This window comes from Stegastes partitus, unplaced genomic scaffold, assembly GCF_000690725.1.
Source record: "Stegastes partitus isolate 25-593 unplaced genomic scaffold, Stegastes_partitus-1.0.2 Scaffold746, whole genome shotgun sequence".
NCBI lineage: Eukaryota > Metazoa > Chordata > Actinopteri > Pomacentridae > Stegastes > Stegastes partitus.
Window position 1 is genome coordinate 326,691 of NW_007578477.1, and position 7,554 is coordinate 334,244.

Genomic DNA, 7,554 nt, shown 5'->3' on the forward strand with positions numbered 1-7,554 from the left:
ATTTAAATGCATGAATTTTACTTGTCATGGAGTACTTTTACACAACTGGATCTGAAAATCGGAGTACTTTCTTAAGAATATTTTAATACTATATAGTCTAAAACTCTAATAATACTCTGGAGTGAAAATTATAACTGCATGACTTTGACCTGTAGCAGAGTACTTCTACACTGCAGTACTTTTACTTAAAATCTTCTTTGATGGTAGTACTTTTTCTTGGTACACTTTTCTTAGTATACTTTACTTTCTTGTATACTTTAATACTAATACTTTCATACTAAAGTAAATACTTCAATGCATGACTTGTAATGCAGTACTTCTCCACTGCAGTACTGGTAGTTTTGCCAACAGTCTGAATACTTTTTAAATACTTTGAGGATATTTAGATAATAATACTTTAATACTCAAGTCAACATTTAAATGCATAACTTCAACCTGCAACATGGTACTTCTACACTGCAGTAGTGGTACTTTTATTTAAAATCTGAGTACTTCTTTAAGTATATTTTTATGCTAATACTTGAGTAAAAATGTAACTGCATGACTTTTCATTGTAATAGAGTACTTCTACACTGCAGTAACTTTAAATCTGCATATGTTTTCAAGTATATTTTGATACTGGTACTGCAATACTTGAGTAAAATTATTGTTGTATTTTTATATAGAATCAGAGTACTTTTTCTTGGTATACTTTATATTTTCTTAGTATACTTTTTTTTTTTTTTTAAGTATACCTTAATTCTTCCTGCTGCCTCCTTTTATATTCTTATTTGTCTTATTTTAAACACCACTGGAGTTGTCTTTTGATCTCGTGTCCTCTGTGTGTGATGACAATAAAAACTATTCTATTCTATTCTTTTCTTCAGTAAATACTTCAATGTATGACTTCTTCTTGTAACGGAGTACTTCTACACTGCAGTACTGTTACTTCTACCAACAGTCTGAGTACTTCTTTGAATACTTTGAACATATTTTCACACTAATACTTTTGCACTCAAGTAAATATTTAAATGCAGGACTTTTCCTCGGAACAGAGTACTTCTACACTGCAGTACTGGTACTTTTAGTTTAAATCTGAGTACTTTGTTAAGTATATTTCATACTAATACTTTAATACTTGAGTAAAAAAGTAATTCCATGACTTTTGTTTCTAACAGAGTACTTCTACACTGCAGTACTAGTACTTTTACCTGCAATCTGAGTACTTCTTTGAATACTTGAAGGATATTTTCATACTAATACTCTTTGTACTCAAGTAAATATTTAAATGCATCATTTTTACTTGTAACAGAGTACTTCTACACTGCAGTACTGGTACTTCTATCTAAAATCGGAGTACTTTCTTAGGTATATGTTGAGACTAATACTTTAATACTTGAGTAAAAATGTAATTGCATGACTTTTCCTTGTATTAGAATATTTTATACTGCAGTACTGGTACAAATCCGAGTACTTTCTTACGCATATTTTCTCACCAATACTTTAAGTAAATATTTAAATGCAGGACTTTTCCTTGTAGCAGAGTACTTCTACACCGCAGTAACTTAAAATCGGAGTCTGTCTGTGACTATGTTTGCTGTTTGCGTCTGTTACTGCGGCCCTATTTGCGCCTCTTATTGCCCCTCTGTTTGCGGCTCCATCTGCGGGTTGTAGCGCCGCCTGCCGGCCGCCTCCTCCCCGCCTCCAGGCTCCGTCTCCGGGTGCAGCTGCTCGGCGCTCCGCTCCTCCTGGATCTCTCAGCGGGTCTCAGCTGCTGTGTGCGGCCGCCTCCGGAGCTCCGAGGCCGGTCGGCGGGTCCCAGAGCGTGTCCGTGTGCGGACGTCGGTGCTGCTCGGCGGTGAAGCTCGTCTCCGGGTCCGACTCACCTGTGCGCCTCCAACATGGCTTCCTCGTGCACAGGTGACCGCGCCGAGCAGGTAAGACGCGACCCGCTGCAAGGAGGCGACTCTGCCGGTTTGAAGTGCTCTAAAGTCTGCGTCTGGGTTGTTTTTGCTGCTTCTGATGTTGTTCTGCGTGAAAACGGAACCAGAGTTTCCTTTAAACGTGAGTTAGTTCGGAAGCTGCTCGGTTCTGCTTCAGTCTGAACAGTTAGATGAAAGTTTGAAGCTTCTCATGACTGAGTCACACTCAGTCCTCACATGTGTCCTGAATCACTAAACTCACATTCACTCTGAGAAAAGTCGTTTTTCTGACCGAGAAATGACATTAAAGTGAAAGTTTGCAGGTTCTGAAGCCTGTATTTGGGCGAATAGTGGCGCTACGGTGGCCCAGAGAGCTCAGTCACAGCACACTACTGCAGGTAAATCACAAACGAGCAGCTATTAAAACACTCTGTTGGCTGTTCCTGATTGGATTTTGCTAATTTCTGTTCATTTCTGGGTCGTCAGATGTGAGCAAGTTATAGTCAAAGTTTCATTTACGGCTAAAAGGATCAATCTAGGTTAGTAGTTTGTTAAATTTTTAAGCTTTTTGGTCTATAAAATGTCAGAAAATGGTCTAAAATGTCATCTTGGTTTGTCTGAAACCCAAAGATATTCAGTTTACTGTCATAGATTTATTAGAAAATAACTTGAACTAGTCATTGCTGATTAAATTAATAGTTGACGACTAATAGATGAATCATTGCAGCTGTTTTAAGTTGAATGTTTTGTCATTTATGCACCAAAATGACCAAAATTAGAAGGTTGGAGTGTTTACATTGTAAATATCTTGTTTTTTTTTAGTGTGCTTTGTGTTTTGGTTTTAGTTTGTTGGCTTGTTTTGAAGGCAGCCGTTGATTTCCATTAATTCCTGTATCGTTGAAACTCCTTGACTTGTGTTTTCCATCAAATCTGAACTAATTTTGGTCCAAACTGCATTTACAGCTGAAACTATCCGTCTGGATTAGTGGTCAGATTTAATGTTTGGTTTATAAAATGTCAGGAAATGGTGTAAAATGTCCTTCAGAGCTGCTTCAAGGTGAATAATAGATCATTTGTAATGAAAAAATGAGCACCATTAGGAGGTTCCAGGGTCTAAATTGGGAATATTTGCTGTTTTGTTCTGCGTTCTTATAGAAAATAGAGAATATTTTTAGTTTGTTGGCTTGTTTTATTTTCTAAATTGTTGAAGGCAGCCGTTGATTTCCATTCATTTCTGTATCGCTAAAACTCTTTGACGGGTGTTTTCCATAAAGTTTGCTTCGTTTTTTTGTCCGTCTTGTTGCACGTTTGTTTCCTTTCATTGAAGCTGCAGCGTTCAGTCTGAACTAGTGGTTTAATTTGGAGGTGTTTTCATCTGGTTGGACGACTGATGGACTAAGAAACCAGAAAATGTTCACGTTTAAGAAGCTGAAGTTGCTTTTTTTCCCCCTCAAACTTATGAACTGATCCAACAACTAACTTAACAGCTGATAACTTGGTGGTTGGTTGCTCTTTAAAGTACGTGAGATGTGCATTAAAGGAGATAAAACATCCTCTCACACCAGCTGTATCCTTTTAATCCTGTAATATTGGAGCTTTGTGGCTCATAAATTTGCATTCAGATGCTTCATTCTTGTAGTTTGGATCAAATTAAAGCTACACATGCTGCAGTGACGTGACCGTGTTAGGGTTAGGGTTAGTTGTTGTTCTGCTGCTGTCGGCATGTGAACAGTGCATCTGAGTTGACGAGTGTCTGTGAATTATTGAACACGGATCCTCCCTCTGTGTGACACTTTAACCACCTGTGATGGTTTTAAGGCTGCAGACTTCGACCCGTGCAGGACGCCACCAGACTGTGTGAACACGGTTATCTTTAACAACGTCTCAAACGTCTCACCTCTGTGCGCTTGTTTACTTTTTTTTCTGACGTGAAATCAGCAAATTTCTCGGTTCCTTCGGCCACTGAAAGTCTAGTTAGAGTCTGTTGATTCTCTTTCTCGTGCTGCAGCTAAAGATGCGTTAAAATCAAAGAACTCGACGAGCTGCATTGTTCACCAGGAATTCCTGCGTTCACCTCGGGAGGCGCTCAGACGTGAAACTCTCACGATCAGTCAGTAACTTATATAAATGGTGCACCTGAGCGACGCCGCCAGGTGTGACCTCGGGAGGGTTCTTCAGAAGTGAAGCTGCGTTCAGAACGGTCTCGTCTGCCAGCTCTGAGGTTTTAGGAAGCGTCTCGTTTTTGATTTGCATTTTAGTTGGGTTTACATTCCTGAAACATGAAGGTGGAGCTCAGAGATGTGGTTTGATCAGTACTGAGATCAGGATAACGATTTTACGGAGATGCTTTCATGTTGGGCTCCGTTCCGGCTCATCGGAATGAAACTGGTCTTTGTTTACAGGGAATCTTCTCGAAGCAAAATAGAAGTTAAAAACTCGACTGAGCTGCTGTGGATGCTGGATCGCTGATGCTCTCCTTGACCTTCATGTGTTCGTCGAGCTGCACTTCGTGGTGTTTTCTTCTGCTGGTTGATCAGCTTGTTCCGTTGTTTTGCACATAAATCCATTAGAGATGTTACGTTTTTTAAAAATGCCAAAATGACACCATCAGAGAAACAAACAGTAAAAATGTAAAAAAAATTGCCAGATTTTCAACTTTTTTATGGTTCTTGAACTCATAACGTATCGTGTGCAGTTTTGTCGGGAAAATGAAGCAAATCAAAGCTTACAATTGAAGTATTTTATCCCTTATCACCAAACATGATGTATTTATTTACCCAGGAAGGTGGCGCAGTTGGTAGCACTGTTGCCTCGCAGCAAGAAGGTCGCCGGTTCGCGTCCCGGTGGGGGCTGCGTGGAGTCTCCATGTTCTCCCCGTGCAGCGTGGGTTCTCTCCGGGTTCTCCGGCTTCCTCCCACAAGGTCCAAAAACATGTTGAGGTTAATTGGTGATTCTAAATTGTCCGTAGGTGTGAATGTGAGTGTGCTTGGTTGTCTGTCTCTAAGTGTAGCCCTGTGATAGACTGGTTACCTGTCCAGGTGAACCTGCCTTCACCCTGAGTCAACTGGGATAGGCTTTATAGATGATGGATGGATGGATACCCAGGAAGTCCCTTTGAGATGAGCAGCAGAGACCTGCCCAGGTAGCAGCCACACAACATCACAAAGCCGATGTAAAGCAGATACATGATGCACAAATAAACAACGAGCAGTAAAACTATAAAACAGCAGCACAGGTTGACGGCTATTCAGAGGCTCTCAAGAAAAACAGAGATGTTCCTCTTTTGCTGCGTTCTTTATGATGCTCTTAAACCCACAAATAGATGCGAATGTTTCTCGTCTTTACAAACATAAACCGTCTGCAGCAGATTCTGACGAGTCGCGACTGACTCGACTGTGACCGACGGTCATGTGGACAAAATTCAGGGGTGAACTGCAGGCAGTGATTCCTCAGAGCAGAGAGGAGGCAAGAAGAGAGGAAAACAAAACAAGCCGGATCAATAAATAAATGCAGCACAGCTCAGAAACAGTGAACAGAGGAGCAGGATGTTGGAGATCCATCCAGCTGATGGTGGAACATCTTCATAGAGCTGATGAGCAGAGCAGAGGGAAAAACTCTGGAGAGGCTGGAAATAGTTAAACACTGATAGTATGTGGAGGCAAATCCGTCAGAAAGAGACACAAAACTATTCAAAACGACAAAAAACAGACAGAAAATGACCCAAACCAGACCCAAAATGAGAGACACTAGACAAAGAAACCCAACAGAAAACAGAAATGAGACAGAAGACAACCCACACGAGACACAAAATGCCAAAAATAAGACCAAAAAAAAAGACAAAAAACCGGCAAAAATTAGACTTAACGACACAAGTGAGAAACAAAACAAGACGAGACAACAAGAGAGACTGAAAAGAAAATAAAACCTAATGGATCAATAAAAGGATGGCACAAAAATGGTGACGCAAAACAACAAAAAACAATTTAAAACGACAAAAACAGACAATGAAAGAAACTAGACAAAGACATCCAACATAAAACAGCAAAAAAAGAACAGAAATTAGACAGAAAACAACCCAAACTAGACGCAAAACGGCACAAACGGGACAAAAAAATGGCAAAAAAACGACACAAATGAGAAACAAAACAACAGACTGAGAGGAAAATAAAACCGACTGGATCAATAAATAAATGCCGCACGGCTCAGAACCAGTGACCAGAGGAGCAGGTTGTTGGAGATCCATCCAGCTGATGGTGGAGCATCTTCTACAGCTGATTGTAAATAGTATATATAGATTTTTTTTTCCAGTGTTGGTCGTACCTCCAAAATGCTGTAAAATCTTCTTCATGGTCGTTCTGTTTCCATACAGGTTAGAAATAAGCCTCAGTCTGTAAAAATGTGAAACTTCCGACTCGTTTTAAATACAAGTTGACATTTTAAGTGTATTTATTTATATGATTATATTATTTATCTGTTTTTTAAAGAAGCACTATACATACATATTTTAAGCAAATTTAAACAAGAGGTATTTCATTTGCTGAAGCTGAACAGACATTTTTGTTCATCAAGTGGTCAAAAATAACAGAAAAATGCTCTGATTTCTGTCCTTGCCTTGACTTTATGTGGACCGATCATCGTTTCTGTCGTGTTCCGAGGCAGGAAAACCTGCTGATGAGTGATTTTAAAGGCTCCACAACAGCTTGTACTGACTTCAGCACTAAAGGAAATATACTTACATATATACTTAATGAACCTGTTTTGTTAATATTTAAACAGGTTTCTCCCAAAGCCCAACTTTAGCTGTTAAACTCTTTGGTACACAAATGAGTGCGAGGATAGATTTGCGCAAGAAACATTAAAAAGACGTCCTGAAAAGTCTCATCTTTGTTCTGACAAACAATAAAGCAGAATGTAGAAGTCAACTTTCTGTAGCTGCTTCATATTTAAATCTACAGATATCATTTGAAACCTGCTGATGGATGATTTTAAAGGTTCCAACAGTTTGGACTGAACTCTTCTGGACTGTTTTTACTCAGATTTCTTGCAGATTTGAACATTTTTGTCCTTCTGAAGACCGCCGTGGTCCTGACAGTGCCGAGGCTTTTTCTGTCTTCCATCTAAACTTTCGTCCTCCTGCTGTCGGTGCGTCCGTCTGTCTGCCTCCATTAATGGTTGACGGCGGGTTGTGATGGGAAATGGAGGGCCGCCGGGTCGCAATAACCGCCTGTTGCCAAGAAACCGTGCAGGAGGTTTTATTGCGGCAGAACAAACAGACTCCACCTCCGGTCCGGTCGAAGCAAACGGTGCTGATTCTCCTTCACCTGCAGCGCTGTGTGTGTCCAGCGCCGTCAAAAGAAGTGCGTTCAAAGGAATTTAAGGGATTCCAACAAAGACGTGAGAAACGCTCGAGGTGACGTCTTAACGGGACCTTTCTCATCTCAGGTCGTCCAGTTTACTGTCAAAGAGAAGCAACAAATCATCACTTCAGACGACTTCAAACCAGCAAAACCAATGTTTGGTGAACAGTTTGGTCACTCAGCTGCTCGTTGTTCCTGCTTCCAACAAACCAACTTCAACACTGACTGTTTACTTTCTAAAGTATCCGCCACTGTAACCAGAAAACCACATTCCCTTCTCCTGTCATCGGTTATAT